The sequence below is a fragment of the Xenia sp. Carnegie-2017 genome, unplaced genomic scaffold (assembly GCF_021976095.1).
Source record: "Xenia sp. Carnegie-2017 unplaced genomic scaffold, XeniaSp_v1 HiC_scaffold_23, whole genome shotgun sequence".
Taxonomy (NCBI): Eukaryota; Metazoa; Cnidaria; class Anthozoa; order Malacalcyonacea; family Xeniidae; genus Xenia; species Xenia sp. Carnegie-2017.
In genome coordinates this window covers 12,942,141-12,960,396 of record NW_025813486.1, presented here as the reverse complement: position 1 = coordinate 12,960,396, position 18,256 = coordinate 12,942,141, and the positions used below count along the sequence as shown (strand labels likewise).

Genomic DNA, 18,256 nt, shown 5'->3' with positions numbered 1-18,256 from the left:
AAAGTATATGATCGATGCATCCTATTTATATTTGTTATTTACCTCGATTTTTGATCATAAATTAGTTCAATCACTGAACATAAAATGTGTTGACAATATCAAGTGTTTGTATGAAGTGATTGATTCCATAATTGCCGTCATCGCTTAAGGGGTTGACTTCACTACATAGAAGCTCCAGTTGTTCTTCCGTCAGCTGCAGTATGTTTTCAGGTACCACAACATAATTATCTGTATCGACGTCTGGAACTGGGCCATTTGAATCTAGACCATATTCTTCAAAGTTAACAATAGAGATTCATCTGCAACAGGAATCATGTTCGTTTGCCAAAGTGTCATGGGGGTTTGGTGACCGGCAGTCCTTAGTCCATGATGGTTCCATTGCTCCCTGAATTCCGAAAGTGACGCACTTACACGTGGTTTGAAAACGAAGTGAAGGGCGAATAGATGATGCTCATTGAACGGATCTAACAGGTTTTCGTTTTCCATGAATTTAAAGACACCAACGTATAGAGCAGAAAGAACCCGGTTTACTTCTGCCCACAACCGTTCTATCCTTTGGTTATGCACTTCGCCCGGCAATGAAACTACCTCTATTCTCACCACGACTTGATATCATTAGCCGTGCTACGTCAACGTTTTCGACACCTCGATCTCCACGAACCCTTGAAGGCAAACCGAATTCACCAATCCCTTTTGAAAAGATCAACTACTGTCTGAGCTCTATTATCAGCGCAGCACTCTAGGTAAATGACTGCCCGACTAAACCCGTCGATGCAACCATGGATAACGAATCGCCAGGATATAAGCGGTTTGAGTCAATATGCCAAAGAAAATTCGGCCCGGGAACGTTATAAACCCGTCTACAAATCGCATACCTCCTTCATATTTCTTCCAATAGTATCGATTCTCCGAAGACTTTCTCTGACCCTTTCTCTTTGGACATAGATCTTTCTAGCCCTTAAACTACCCCTGATATAACATTCTCCACTATATGGGGTGCCTTAAAATATCTCTTATCTGCCCATCTAAACTATCATCGGTGATGAAAGCTAGCCTCAACTCATATTCAATCCTTCTCCGGTAAATTGTTTGTTCTGATACACCTAGGAAGCTAGCTATACTTTTCCATTTCATTCCGGTATCTCGTAATTGCTCTATCTGTACTTTGGTTATATCAAAACAAGGCCTCCTCCCGTACTTGACCGGAATGAAATAACTTCTCTTCTATTCTCAGGAGACGTGTAATCCAAGATCGCTCTTAGCCTGCGTATTTCCTCTTCTATTCCAACACTTAATCTTTCCAACAGCGAGACAAATGAGGGCTGAGGTGATAGTAAGTCTATCGTGTCGTCATATCTTTCATTGTTAACGGCCACGAGCATTGCTGTAACAATTGGAAGATTTCGTTCTAACTTGCATTTGTTCCAAATCAAGAGTATCATTAAGTACTATAAATTTCTAAATGGCTAAACAATGCATCCAACATTTGGAAAAATTCAGTAAGTTCTTCATTTGCTTCGAAATAAGTTGCATTACTAGCGGACGCCATCTTGGGAAATCTCGTTACAGTTTGTAAACAACTCGTGACCTCTTATAAATCTCGTTACACTGTTACAGTTTATAAAAAAAACTCGTCTTATAAATCTCGTCATATGAAACTCGTCATATAAAACTCGTCATATGAAACTCGTCATATAAAACTCGTCTTATAAATCTCGTCATATGAAACTCGTCATATAAAAACTCGTCTTATAAATCTCGTCATATGAAACTCGTCATATAAAACTCGTCATATGAAACTCGTCATATAAAACTCGTCATATGAAACTCGTCATATAAAACTCGTCATATAAATCTCGTCATACACAACTCAACAATAATAATATAGTTTTCACACCGCATTATAGTAATCTCGAGTACCACTTTGCGAATCTCGAATAGACTTATAGTAATTCTAATACGACTTATAAATCTCGATACACTTTTGGTAGGTTTGGCTTGCCATACTTTAAAAGAATTTTGGGGGGTGGTCAAGTTCTTTTATTACGAAACGCGGCTTCGAAGTTTTTGTTTTGTTTATCGAATCAGTGCAAAATTCCGGAGATGATGGACACGTATTCATACGACGAAAAGGTAATGACTTTGGAGTTTTGTTGATTTTGGCTTATTTTGCTGAATCCCGATTGCTCATTATATGACAGTCGTGTCGTCTACTCTTCAGCCATCTAGATTCTAGGCTCAACTTTCTTTATTTTTGCTGAGAATTGTTGCACCTAAATAACTAGCTTGATATTTTCCAATTATATTATTATGCAGTTTTTTACTATACCGCAAGTAAAGGTAATGGTGATATTTTTATAAGTTTTGTGTTATATAAATTGTTGATAAACCATAAAAAATGAAAATAAAGGATTTATTACACGATTCATTGAGTTTTCGTTTTGTATTTTTTCTTTGTTACAGGACTACAAATTTTACTAATATAATAACCTCAACACAAATTGTTTTGTTTTGATTGTCATGTTAATTTGTTATCAAACAAAACGAGCTTCTGCTACTTTTCGCCTGCTAAAGAAAGTTTTGAAATAAAGAAGAGTGGTGGTGAAAAATCATTGATAAACACCAAATATAAACCATCGACTATAAGCATCAACTGTAATGATAAAAGGTAAATTCAAATGAGAAAATATTAAAGAAAATGAAGTGAAAAAGCGATTGCAAAAACGAAAATGTAACTGTATGCTTTTAATTGTTAAGCAATAAGTTCATAAAATTATATTCTTTCTTTCTTATCGGTGCATTGAAAACTTTTATTTGCTGTACTATTTTGGCACCTAGGTACCGCACATATTTTGGCATTTTAGAACGAAAGTTTTGAAATATAAGACTTGTGTTACGAGTTACGACGGCGCAATAAAAACATGAAATTTAAAATATTCCGGGGTTCAAAACTTTTCATTGAATGAGGCAACGTCATTTTTCACCCAAAATTTGCTGTATTTGGTATGACGGCATCCATGTTTTTGATACCCGGCTCGTTAATTAAATATAGTAATTTGAATGTGTATTTCCGTCCAAGTAATGAGTATACAGGTCAGTGGTTTAAACTAGGTGCAGAGAAATTGCAGGCTGTAAACTGCAATTTTGAATTTTACTGCAAACATAAATTTTAAATTTTGCGACCATGGTTTTTAATTTTTACTTTTATCTCTTTCACTTGAAAAACTCAGAAGGCCTTCCATTTTAAATTCAAAATGGCAGTAAAGTCGTCGCTATACACGTTTTATTTTTTGAACATTGCAAATAGTTAGGTGATGTTGTTAATCCTTCGCTTCCTTATACAGAGGGTGTAAAAAGTGAACTACTTAAAAATTTTATTAGACATAAATTTAGCCTAATATGTTTACGATTTTGATTGTGTGTGTACTTTCGCATCCCCTTTAATCAAACACTTACAACGAACAGAAAATCAACCTCGAAAAATGAGAGAGCGGTTTGCGGAAACTTTATTTTGAAGGGCTTATGTCTAGCAGGAATGAGCTTTTGAAACTCAATTTTTATTTCACTGGAGTATGGAAACTTCAGAGAATTAGCGAAGAATAAGCTAAACCTGTAGATGCGTAAACTTAAGTTACTTGTTATTTAAACTAGCAGTTTGCATGACCTTTTCATGAACGATTAGTTGCATGCGTAAATGTTGCTGCTGCTCCCCTTGTGTAATTAGCGTAACTTTTCACCAAACTAAAGAATTTAAAAGAGAAATAACTCTGAATCTTCAACTTTGCGTGATGTATGAAGTCATTTGTGCACAAAAATAGCCTCGTAAGCCTTGTATAGGTAATAGAATAGTTTCGAGTGTAATTTAAAGAAAACATGCACGAGTCGGTTTTCAAAGACTATCAAATAGCACGAATCCGAAGGACGAGTACTTCTAAAAAAAGTTTGCACTGAATATTTAAACGGTTACTGTGTTTGCATTGCCGAAGGCGAGTGTTTTGCAACGCTTTTCTTAACTCGAGCAACATTTCCAAGTGTTTGGATCATATGAATGTTTTATGCAGTGCGGTGTCTGAAATTAAATGAAGATATGATCTTCGCACTTTGTTGGACAATTTAAGCAATCGTCTCAGGAGCCTTAAAATTCAGGTGACTCAACGGGATTCGAACCCATGACCTCTGCGGTGCCGGTGCAGTGCTCTGTGGCTGAGCTATGAAATCACACACAGTGGTGAGTAGGTCAATGTTGGGCTCTGTTTTCTCGTGAAGAAAGATGTCGTATAAGTGCTCTGCACCAGTGCTCTACCAGTGCTGCAGTGCTCTGGCACCGCAGAGGTCATGGGTTCGAATCCCGTTGAGTCACCTTAATTTTAAGGCTCCTGAGACGATTGCTTAAATTGTCCAACAAAAGTGCGAAGATCATATCTTCATTTAATTTCAAACACCGCACTGCATAAAACATTCATACGATATTCCTTTCACGAGAAAACATGAGCCCAACAATATTGACCTACTCACCACTGTGTGATTTCATTGCTCAGTTGGTTAGAGCACTGCACCGGCACCGCAGAGGTCATGGGTTCGAATCCCGTTGAGTCACCTTAATTTTAAGGCTCCTGAGACGATTGCTTAAATTGTCCAACAAAAGTGCGAAGATCATATCTTCATTTAATTTGTTTGGATCATCTCATTTAAACACTTGAAACCGTTCAGTAAATGTTTTGTAAAATAACAACTCGAGAATAGTGTTGTAAGCAATTCAGTGAGCGGAAATGTGAAAGCTAAATTCTCAACGCATTTAATAGGCCAGACAAGTACTTCAAGTCAATTTAGGCAAATAATCGTCTCTGTTTCAGGCTGCTGAAAATTGTCGCGACAGCATTGTTACTTTCTATGTTTTGATTGATCCAAACACGGCATCGACTAATCAGAGCACGCGTTTTGCTTATGCTACTTTGTAATGGTATTTCCTTTTTTGCATTTGTATTTCCTATTTTTTGCACATCTCAAAACAGTAGAAATTTTCGTGTGTGTTATTACATAAATTGATTTTTAATTCTTTATTTCTGTAATTTCGTAAAAGCACTACTGCCAATACATTTAATATAAACGACAACTTTTTTGAAAATAGACATGTTTCGACATCTCATGATGCCATCTTCAGTATGAATGAAATAATAGGTGATACAGGGTTTATATAAAAGTAATATGATACATAAATTAGAACAATAAAAAGGAAATAAGATAATATAATGAGGAGCGTTCGAGCGTTTTATAAACTAAATATTGTATTGAATTTAAAAACTTGAACATTGAGGTCAGGGTTAGTTTTGTTAATGTGGAGTGCTTCTTTGATTTTAAGGGTGAATGAGGTGTCGGCAGTGTCGATGATTTTGAAACAAGAGGGTGAATAGTTGGTTTTGCATGAGTGAGATTTAAGAAGGTGTCGGTAGATGTGAGGTTTTGTCTGTTGTGGTATGTCCCTGATTCTGGTGGATAAATGGCGCGAAGTTTCGCCAATGTATCGAGAATTACATCCCGCAATTGAATTCATACCACCATAGATTTTGAGTTGGGTCTTTAAATGAGAAAAGGTTTTGATTTTGAATGATGTGAAAATTAGTCGAATGTCAATATCTGTACAGAAGCGTTTCATAATGTTTGTAAGTCTGCGTTGTGTGTGTCGTGAGTAATGTCCGATGTATGGTAGTTTGAAGTATAGAGTTGTTATTTTGAATTTTCATTTGTGTTGGTTGTGATCGTCGTGTCAGGTTTCGGGTCTAGGTTGAGGTTGTTGCTATGTTTGTTGTCGAGATATCGTTTTACGGTTCTGTTAATAAAGTGAAGTGGAAAAGAGTTTCGTAAAAGAGTGGATGTGATGTTTTTTATGTCTCGTTGAAAGCCATTGTTCGTATTGTTAAGTTTGTATGCTCTGTCGATTAGTGTGCGTATAAGTCCGGTCTTGTATGAAAGTGGTGTGAAACTAAAATAGTTCGTCAGAAGTCCTGCGTTAGTTTGTGGTAGATGTTGTACAGCTGTCGTGAGATTTTGTTAGTAAAATGTCAAGAAATGGCAGTTGATCTTGTTCAGTTTCAAAGAAAATCCAATGTTTGCGTGCTGTGTGTTAATGTAATTATAAAACTTCATGGCCTCAGTTTCGTTAGTAAAACACAAAAATATCGTCAACGTATCTGCGGTAAATAGTGGTTTAATGTCGTTGTAGTTGTTTAGCCAGTTTCGTTCATGAGCCCATGAAAATGTTAGCAAGTATGGGTGCTAAGGAGAGCCATCGCAACACCGTCCGTCTGGTCATAAAATTTTCCATTAAATAAAAATGCGTCTGTGCTGTTGCTATTAAAAACAGTTGTGTGAGGTCGGTCCTGTTTATACTGAACGTGGGTTGTGAGTGAATATTAAGTCGATTGCTAGGTTGATGGTTTCAGTAAGTGGTATGTTAGTAAATAGGCTTTCAACATCGTAGGAAATGAAGAATTTGTGACAAGAAGTTGATGAGTTGAAAGATGAGAAGTCGTCGAGGAAAGTGAAAGAATCTTTAGTGGAGTGGTCATCTGGTATGAGGTGTGTTAGTAGAGAACTAAGATACTTAGCTAAATTATAATTGTATGCGTTGATTGATGAAGCTATCGGTCGTAGTGGAGGCGATTGTTCTGGTTCTCGTTCTCGACTTCGACGAACTATTTTAGTTTCACACCACTTTCATACAAGACCGGACTTATACGCACACTAATCGACAGAGCATACAAACTTAACAATACGAACAATGGCTTTCAACGAGACATAAAAACATCACATCCACTCTTTTACGAAACTCTTTCCACTTCACTTTATTAACAGAACCGTAAAACGATATCTCGACAACAAACGCAACAACCTCAACCTAGACACCGAAACTCCTGACACGACGATCACAACCAACACAAATGAAAATTCCAAAATAACAACTCTATACTTCACTACCATACATCGGACATTACTCACGACACACACAACGCAGACTTACAAACATTATGAAACGCTTCTGTACAGATATTGACATTCGACTAATTTTCATCATTCAAAATCAAAACCTTTTCTCATTTAAAGACCCAATCCTGATTCAATTAAATCTATGGTGGTATATAAATTCGCGGGATGTAATTCTCGATACATTGGCGAAACTTCGCGCCTTTATCCACCAGAATCGGGGACATACCACAACAGACAAAAACTCTCACATCTACCGACACCTTCTTAAATCTCACTCATGCAAAACCAACTATTCACCCTCTTGTTTCAAATCATCGATTGCCGACACCTCATTCACCTTAAAATCAAAGAAGCACTCCACATTAACAAAACTAACCCTGACCTCAATGTTCAAGTTCTTAAATTCAATACAATATTTAGTTTATAAAACGCTCGAACGCTCCTCATTATATTATCTTATTTCTTTTATTGTTCTAATTTATGTATCATATTGAAACCCTTATCACCTATTATTTCATTCATACTGAATGGCATCATGAGATGTCGAAACATGTCTATTTTCAAAAGTTGTCTTTATTTCTGCCTGACAACCCCTCAAAATGTGCTTTTTTAACACTTTTACTCAAGTTTTCAAGGTTGAGTTTTCTACTGTTTTTTAGTGTTTACTAGCACAAATGTACGAGAGAATTGATTAAATTTATAGTCTACTTCGCATTTCAAAATTGTCCACTTATTTTTTTGTAAGCAAGAAGGGTAAATGTCTTTAATGTGAGAACTTCCTGATAGCGTAGGAATTATTGTATGTGGAACTCACATCCTAATTTTTTCATTATGAAAATCTGCACTATTTACAAAGCAAAAAACAGCAAGAATTTTTTTATTCGGTTTAATTTACGCTTTTTATGGACTTACAAAGTTAGTAAAGTACGTAATAATTAAATGTCATTTTGTCCCACCACCGTGAAACTGGGTCCTGGGGAAGACATGCATTCTGACGTCACGAGGTGAACTCTCTTGTTCTAAGTATTGAAGATGTGTCTTTGGTTCACATGAAACAAGCGACTATACACAAAAAGCCTCTTCGTTGCCTCTACTTAAACGATATTGTTCACCTCGTGACGTCATGCGTTCTTCTTTCGTCAGTCTCACGATTTTCCGTTGTGGGAAAAATGTGTACTAACTTTGCAAGTTTATTAAAAAGTGATGTTTTATTCGAATAAAAAAATTCTTCAACTTTCGTATTCCATAAAAAGTGCAAATTTTTGTAATGAAAAATAAAATTAGAGTGTGAGTTCCACTTTCAGTAAAGTAACCCCTCATGACGTGTTGTCAAATATATGCAACTTCTGTTTGCTGTGACATTGTTATTTATATTGTTTTTTTCTTTGCCGTGATAGACGAAAACGACGTAAGGATTGGTGCGATAGAAAAAGTCGAACGAAGAGGGATCGCAGCCCGCGAAGTCCAAGAGATCAACGTGGTTCACCGGGCTCACGGCGATCACCTTTTGACCGAAAGCGGTCACCTTCTTGGTCTTCATCTAGATCTAGCTCACGTTCGTCGAGGTCGCAATCATGGTCGAAATCTCCGTCGCGTTCTTATAGTTGCTCAAAATCGCGCACACCAATAAACTGGGAGCGGTCACGTTCTCCGTCGCTCGAACGAAAACACGGTAGACATGAGGACGACAGAAAACGACGTCATGCACACGATTCCAGGAAACAAACTAAACATGATCAGTCTCATATTTCTGAGAAAGCTGTTGTGAAGTCGAAAGACAAATTAAGGATTTCCAATCCTGACACGATGAAAAACAAATCGCAAAAGTCATCAAAGAAAACAACCGAATCTTCTCGCAAAGAAGCAGTTAAAAAGCGGAAAGTTTCACGCTATGAAGAAGATCATAACGATGTAAAACGTAAAAAGCGCAAACACAAAAGGAAACATCGCAAACATAAGCATAAGAAGAAGTCAATGCGAAAAACAAGAAGGCCTGAAGCAAGTGACAAGTCAGAAGATGATTCCGATCGAGAATGCGATTATAATGATAGTGACAAGAATGAAGATGATTCATTTAAATTATTTCCTGCATTTTCTCTGCCATCGTACGTATCACAAGGAACCTTGTATAAAAAATTTTAGTGCGGATATTCTATAAAGTGATCAGCCGTGTGTCTTTTGTATGTCGTGCGTTTTGTATCTTTACTGGTTTTTTTTCAAACAGAACGGCGTTTTCATAGTGTCTTGAAATAGCTTGCAAAGTGCTATTTTATGTATTCTTCCTTGCCCTCGTCTTGTTCCAGATTCTGACGTGTCGTGTACAAGCGATTAATCTGGAAAATTGAAACATTAATACCATTTTAATTGACGGGGTAGGTTATTTGTGAATATGTAATGAGGAGTATTAAAATTTTTGTACAGTGTTTTTCTTCGTGCGAGTAATACATATTTTGTGTATCCTAAATTTGTGTCTAACCTCATGCATGTTACGGGAAGTTGCGTAGCTACCTATTTTTGGAGGTATGTGCCAGGGGTGGATCTAGAGTATGTCAAATCCGTCGCGCGACTGATGTTTGAAATTCAAAAATTACCTATTCATATTAATTAAAAATTCATTAATTATTCTTACTTTATTATCGCATTTACTTCGTGATAAAAATCCAGCTTTATTTATTATTGAAAACTAATGACTAATCCAATGAATATCTCGTTGGTAACCAGATCAGTTGAATTTTAATTGACCTGGAATAACCGACTGATAAGCGTGGTGGCTCGACTGGTTCGACGGATAAAGGAATCTATGAACGCCAAAAACGCTTATTTTATTGGTCAATGGCCAGATCAGTGGACAGTCTGGAATGGTCTCGACTAAGAGCTGATGATAAGAGGTGGCCGGACGAATAAGGAGTCCAATTGCTATCTTACAATTGAACACCTCATGTAGAGATGTAAATGTGTGTTAATCTACGGCTCATACCAGATTGTTTGGTATAAATTCCACAGGGCTATTGATGTATGAAAGCATTTTCTATAAAGTAAAAATGTCTTTCTATGTATGCAGATAAACCTTGAAATTTGGCAAAACAGAAAAGTATTTTTTATGATTACTAGGTAATTTTTCTGATTTCTGATCATTATAATTTCTAAACTAAATTATTTCAGATTTACATTTAAACGAGCTTTGATCATATGAAAAGATATTTATCATAACCAGTAAGCATGACACATGAACCAATTTTAACATTCATGTAATTATATAATTAAAGACATGTTGGTTACATTCTGTTTGTATTTGCAAATACAATGCTACTAGTGATTGCTATATAGCACACTTTGCATATACTTACAGAAGATAATAGTCTGGTGAAATGCCTAATAAACATTTACGGCATTAAGCTGTCTTTAACTGCCAATTTTTACTCTGATAATTTTTGCTTAACCTTTGGTAGAAAAAAATTTTGAGTTTTTGTCAAAAAGTGAATTTGCTTTGATGTGGAGATGGGTAAGGTTACAATAAACTTGCATGGTTTGAAGTCTGAGCTTTTCTATATCGATGAACTGTCACTTGTAGTACCAAATTTCTTATTAACTCATTACATAGAGGTTTGAATGGGGGTTTCTAGTGGGATCTATGCCACAACTTGGTAGAAATTTTTAAAGACTAAATCTGTTTTTGAATAGCATTATTGTAAAACAAATTTTACGTTCCTAGACATGCTAATGAGCCATATATTTGGCATGATAATGAGCCTAAATATTTGGCAAAACATTCAAGTATTGTTCACTTCATTTTTTTTTTTTGGAAAAAACGTAAGCAAAATGTGTGTTTTACGCAAAAACGATGTCCACAAAATACGTTTTGTATTGCTCTAAAACGCTAAAAATGGCATTTTCAAGGCTCTGAAATTCAAAATTTCTCAGGGGAGAATGCCTTAGATCCCCCAGGTGCGGAGCGCCTCCAACGTTTTATGACTGATGTTTGAAAAATCCTAGATCCGCCCCTGGTATGTGCATGTATATGTAATAGCATGGTTTCGAGTGCAATTTGGGGCAAACACGCCCGAGTGACTTTTTCAAAGACTTCAAATTGCACGAGTTCAATTTGAAGTCTTTGAAAAACTCACGAGTGTATGTTCTTTCAAATTGCACGAGAAACCATCTTCTTATTAATAATATACATGAAAAAAGTTCTCAATTCTGTTGATATTTAACTTCAGCGTACGTACATTTCAGCTGGCTAGTTATTAATATCAACCGGCTCGTATATTTCAATTCTGTCGTATATTACTTTTCACAACACCACCAGCACCAAACAAGAACAAGGTTTATACTTTTACCAGTGTTCATATTTGTATCCAGAAACATCTTTAAACGGCGAACAAACAAACTCGTTCGCCAAAGAAAATCTACTTAAGACCGCCAATTGTAATTGCTTTGTTTACAATAATTGCTGTATGAATATTCCCCACTCCTCCATAATTATTGAGCTAATAATGTACTTTGAGACATTCTTTACTGTGATTGGTTGGCTGCAATATTCTGTAATTCATGGGCATAGGGACCGGCAGGGCCAAGACATTCAGCGAGCATGAACCCTTTCCCTGTACCACAGCTGAAAATTTCAGTACTTAATGGCGAGAAAGAAACCGACGTGCCAAATAAGGACAGGCAACGCAATGGACAAGAGCGAGTAAGTACAGCAAACAGCAACACTTGTCCTATCAAGCGAACAACTGCTTCCGTAAACGATACCATATATCACAGAGGTTGAATAAATTTTACAAATCATTAAAACTTAAAGCTAAGATAAGCGGATATGTTTTGTTGCGAAGCCAATACTTCGTCCCAAAACAAAACGAACGATAGTGGACTCAAACACCATGTGAAGTATGACGTATAGGTTTAAGTTTTATTGTATAGTAATTTCATTTGTTATATGTTTGTAATGATGATCGTCAGGTTAATAAAGTCCTGAAGGACTGTTTTTGATGTTGTTGACTGACGTTTCGACAGCGGTATCATCTTCAAGTCAAATGAGAATGAAACGTCAGGTTAGCCGTATTTGTTGTCTGTTCTTACGTCATTGTGTGTACAGGAAATGTGCAAGGAAATATGTATTGTCATTGTGGATTGTATGAAGTGAAATATTTTATTTTTAGTTGTGATGTGTGATTGGTGTGACGTTTTTAGTTGTAGTGTGTGGGTGTCAATTGTATTGTCATTGTGAATTAGTTTGAAGTGTAATGTTTTTAGTTGATCGTTTGTTTGTATTGTGAATAAGTCGTTTTATGCAGGTGCCGGTAATTGCCTTGATCTGTTCAGGGGTTTGTTTCCAAGTTGTTACCAACTTTCTAATACCAACCGTATAGTCAGTACTGTAGGTGTTTTAAAGTCCCAGTCAATGTTGTGCTTTGTGATTCGGTGATGTTCAGCAATGTGATTGGATGTCTTGTTTTCTTAGTAGCTCGTTTGTGCTCAGTAAGTCTTATGTTTGGTTCCTGCCAGTTTCACCAATATAGGAGGCGTGCCAGTCGGAGCAGTTTATTTTGTAAACTGCACCTTGTCGTTCGTTAGGTGTTCTTTGTCCTTATGTTCGTTAGTACTTGTCGTAATGTTGTGATTGGTTTATATTGCGACGTATGTTGTATGGTCGTAGATGCGCGAGATAGTCTCAGACGCCTTTGATGTAGGTAGCGTTGCTGTTGTCACAGTTGTTCGTTTCATTGGGTTCGTTGGGTTTTAGCAGTGTTGCGTTTGATAAAGTCAGAGTTACAAAACAACTATAACTCTGACTTTATCAAACGCAACTTACAAACCCAACGAACCCAGAACGAACAACATTGACAACAGCTACCTTATCAAAAGTACGTCGAGACTATCTCGCGTATCTTACGACCATACAACATACGTGTCGCATAAACCAATCACAACATTACGACAAGTACTAACGAACATAAAGGACAACAACCCAACGAACGACAAGGTGCAGTTTACAAAATAAACTGCTCGACTGTCACGCCTCTATATTGGGGAACTGGCAGGAACTTAAACATAAGACTTACTGAGCACACGAGCTACTAGAAACAAGACAAAACTAATCACATTGCCGAATACCGAATACAAACATTGACTGGGACTCGGCAAAATGCATCACTTACAGTACTGACTATAGACAACGACATTAGAAAGTTGGTATACCAACGGAACAAACCCTGAACAGATCTGTAATGCAAACACAAACGACTTATTCACAATACAAACAAACGATCAACTAAAACACACTTCAAACTAATTCACAATGACAATACAATTGACACCCACACTACAACTAAAAACGTCACACCTAAATCACACATCACAACTAAAAATAAAATATTTCACTTCACTAATCCACAATGACAATACACATTTCCTGTACACAATATGACGTAAGAACAGACAACAAATACGGCTAACCTGACGTTTACTCCTCATTTGACTCTGAAGATGGCTACCGCTAAGGTTGTCAAAAATCATATCAAAACAGTCAGGACTTTATTAACCTGGACGATCATCATTTACAAACATATAACGATACTCCCGGGTTCAAACCATTTACTTTAATTTCATTTGTTTTGAGTACATGGAAGTAATCTATAAAGAATGCCAAGTAAAGTAGTTGGGAGTTGTGCTTATAGTGACTAGGGAAGGTTCTGTGATGGTATTATGGTGCCTTATGTAGTGAAAGTTTGGCAATATGAGAAAGGAAAAGAAAACATAGAGAAAAAATTGACACTCCATTGCATAGACACGCATCATCATCTAGAATCATAGGAAAGAACTTTATTTTTCAATAATGCAAATCACGTGTTTCGCCAAAATTATATCTAGTTATCAAAGCACCCCACTGTTTGACCTGAAAGGTTCCTTTAACAATTTTCTTATTATGCTGCTTCAATTAATGCCACTCCATGCAAAAGTTATCTGATATTATAATCACCATGGAAAAGCAAATTAATTACTTTTTGCTCAATATACACTAACAAATAAGAGATTCGATTGGCAACTACATAGATTAAAGAACTGTATTTACCCACTCTGGGATCGTCAGCAAAAGCTGGTTTCCACGATAGGTGTAAAATATAAAATACAGGTGTTGAAAGTGTAACCACAAGTGCAATATGTAACTAACATATATGAAATTATGTATATACTCTTTAACAAATAGATAACATTTAACCGTTGTCTATACAGTTATAGATACACGGTTTGACGTCAATTGTGATAAAACTAAAAATAGTGGCCACGAGCCGCCGGGCGATTTTTATAATAAATTAAAAATTCCCAAATTAAACCGTCAAACAGTTTGTTTTCTTTATCACCCAACACTTGGAACATTGAAAAGTCTTGATTTTGCAAGTATTACGCTTACGTGATCTATAGGATTGAAGAAATGCAATTGGCTAGCTTAAAACGTGATAAAATGTGTTTGGCTAACAAAATAAACGAGCAATGGCTGATCAATTTGTTGAAATTTTGTAAGCGAAGACGAAGTACAAATTAATGTTTGAAAACCGGGTTTTTTCTTTTTTTTGTTCAAATACGTTAACTGCCTCAACTAGGTCTTTCTGAATATATTTATTTTCCCATTCAGAGAGGTATTGCGATAAATTTTTAAATATACCCGCTATTTGTTTGTTTTTATAAACAGGAAATCTTCTGTGACGTCATTCCGTGCGTACGTCCTCTTATAGATCATAGCTCTCGACCATTGAAATTGCTGAAATTCTTCTGGTTATTATATACATACTAAATAATACTGCGAAATATTAACATGCAAAACTAGAAGATGAAATATTTAAAACATAGTACAATATTTATGGTCCGTCGGGACACATATGTCTCATCAAAAATTATATAAATAGCAAAAGTATTTGATTAATAAATTCACATTTTAAAAAGGTTATTCAAATTTACTAAATGTAAAAGGTACAAAATTTGAATTTTTTAACATTTAAAGTCCTGGACCACAAAATGTTAAAACAGATGAGTAGCAAATTTTTACAAAAGTGATACGCGTTTTATACTTTCTCAAGTCAGTGTGAAAAAGTTCCATAGGGAAGCTCCATCAAACATAAAACTTTTCATATGATTAGTACGTGGTCTAGGCAAATGAAGTAAGCTGTGGCACCCACGAAGACTACAATTCAAAGCTCATTTTTAAAGTAAATAGGTATCGCAGGCAATTTTGCTCCGTGTTACAAAGCGTTTTGAACATCATTTTCTTTCGTATTAAACCACTGTGCTTTTAAAGCAATTAAGGCAATTTCTTGAATCATTGATTTGTAAAGAACTATAATACTTTTTGATGTGATACTTGTTTTATGAGTCATTTTATCAGTAAAAGCAGTACGTCTCAATGTTAAATGCCCTTCTTATAAGGAAAGTGCTATAGAAGTTTATGCCTCTCCCCTTTTCCCACCAACTTAAACGTGCTTTATACGCTCCTGCTGTTTTCTTCACTGCAAAATTGCTTGTTGTACAATATGGAATCTTGATTGTGATTGGCTAAGAGCAAAAGTAAAATCTGAATGTCTTGTTTCCTCTAAAACATTGAAATTATCCGTAGGTGACGTAATTTTTAATGTACCATTGAAAACACCAGAAATATTATGGCGGATTCTTCCTCGGACTGGCAAGCGTTTTACACTCGTTATTTACGCTCGAATTATCTAGGATAAGAACATCATATAGGTTACACTGTCAGTCATTAGGGTTCAAAAGCTTCTGCATTTATAATTGACAAAAAACAATTGATGAATTCGAATTCGCTTTTGTATGACATCAAGAATTATTCAGACCCCGGTCAATATTATCTACTTCAGCTTCGTTTTGGCAGCAGGGGTGTCACCAAAAAGTTAATTAGGGGTGTATATTCATGTATTAGTTGTACCCGACTGATTCAAATAAATTGGCTTTCCATAATTAGCTAGCAGCACGAAACAACGAGACATTAAACATAAACCACATATTTTGAACTTTTTAATGCAAACATGTTTTGGCATTGTTATGCCATCTCTAGTGCAAAATGAAAAAATATGTCCACATTGGGTTAAGTTAAAATTAAATATGATATACAAAAGGCAAACAATAGAAATGAACACGGAAGTCATTCACAATGCTTGTGTGATTGTATACTATGTAGTCTAGTAACTCCATTTCTTTTGCCTATATACATATCATATTTCATTATAATTAACCAGTAACCTATTTGTAAATATTTTTCTTTCATTCTGAAATGAAAGCAAAGTATGCCAAAACATGTTTGCATTAAAAAGTTCAAAGAACATGTCCTTTATGTCAAATATTGAATTGGGATTAAATAAAGATATGAATATTTACCCACCCCTATCCTCCATTCACGTTCTAGTTCAGGCTAATAACGTTCATCTCGGTCTGAATAATCCCTGATATCATGCTCAACTTTATTCAATACAGCCGATTCACATTGAGCGTTGAACGGAAATCTTTGTCACGTTCGTTGTGGCAGTTAAAAACGGATGTTTCCATACACATAAAGATACGTTGCTAAATGTGTCACCACTATCCACGATCCGTCAAACGGAACGACGTGGCTTTTGACAAAAATGAGTAACATTAATTACTAAATAATCTATTTTAAAATCGTTGAATGAAGCGTTTTACAGATTTGCCAACGATACATTCCTGGTATTATTTACATAAGAGAATGAAGATTGCGCAGTTTGTATAAAATGTAAATTACAGCACCTGGAATTCATCTCCGTGATAGTTAGCAATGTCTCTTTATGTGCATGGAAACAACACTTTACAACGGCCTTAACGAAAGTAACTAACACTTCCGTTCAACGTCAATCTTAATTGGCTGTAATTGAAAAAATGAGCAAAAATACTTACAATTTTCGCAAAGAATGTTCATCCAGCAGTTTGTGAAAGTCTTGATGAAGTAATCAATAATAGTCTGTAGACAATTTGAAATTTTAAATATTATAGCGCATCTTCGCTTTGAGTTTTGATAATCAGTTAATAGACAATATGACTTGCTTCCTGCTTTTCTTACTGTTGCCTGTGTTTGGAGGAGAAATCAACATTATGAAAATAAACAAGAAGAAACTCTTGAACAAAAGATCTGAAATGTTTGTCAAGTGCCGCAACAGAAAAAATTTGCCGCAGAGTGTTTCTCGCGCGTTTAGTATTAGTTTTAGTAATTTAAATTGGAATAATGCGCATGCATCAATATGACGTGTACATAATTTCAATAATTAAGGGAATGCTTGAATTTCGTCTGGAGAAAATTTCTTCGTCTTATTCATTGCTTGCAGAAGGAAGAGACTACATTGACGGTGCAAAGATTGTTCCATTAATTTTAGATCACGCAAATCAAATAAACGATAATATTAAATATAAGTGTGGCATTTTAACATCCTGCCCTAACACAATCGGACAGGAGAGGATGTCCACGAATACGAACACGAATGCGGTCTATACGAACACAAATGCTATTGATGCGATTACGAATGAAGAGATTCATACGAATTCTACGACTTTGAACGTCTTTTGGGACTTATACAATGCTACGATTCACAGCAACGAGAGTATGTCTAAAGTAAATAAATTCAATTACGTATTCTCATTACTTAATTGCGATTCTGCAACATAGATTTAGTCGAACCCAAAAAGTCATTGCTGCACCTGTGGATTAAATTATAGGCACCTATCGATTCCTATGTTTATGGATACAATTTGATGTATATGATTTTCTTGATAAACAACAGAAAGAAAGAGGCATAGAAAGACTCCTCAAAGTCGATAAACAATCCCAATCGATGCAAAGAAAAAGCTTGCACAGAGTGTAAATAATGTATAGCTCAGATTAAGGAAGAAACAACTTTGGACACAATTTTACCAGGAATTTTATTTATTTAACAAAAATGAAATGAGGATGTTTGTGGAAATGTTCACCCTTACATCATTTGAAAATCCGGAAAAACGGAAGCAGCATGCATTTTAAGCAGTATAGTGTCTGTCTACAAAATCCATGGTATCGGCTAATTTGTCCCAAGTCTGGAACTACGAATCCAGCTTGATGTATGACAACGTGACACGGGATCAGCTCTCGACCAACAAGGAAAACCAAAAATTCTATGTAAATTGAAATCAGAGAATTTTACATCTAGATCGAGAAGTTAAATGTTTGTAAATGTCGATCGTCCTGGTTGGTATAGTCCTGAGAAGAACTGTTTTTGTTGTTGTT

General features: G+C 35.8%; 1 pseudogene; it reads right to left on the bottom strand.

Moving 5' to 3' along the window:
* Window positions 1-30: 30 nt before the first annotated feature.
* Window positions 31-616, bottom strand: LOC124447646 (annotated as a pseudogene).
* Between the last annotated feature and the right edge of the window lie 17,640 nt (window positions 617-18,256).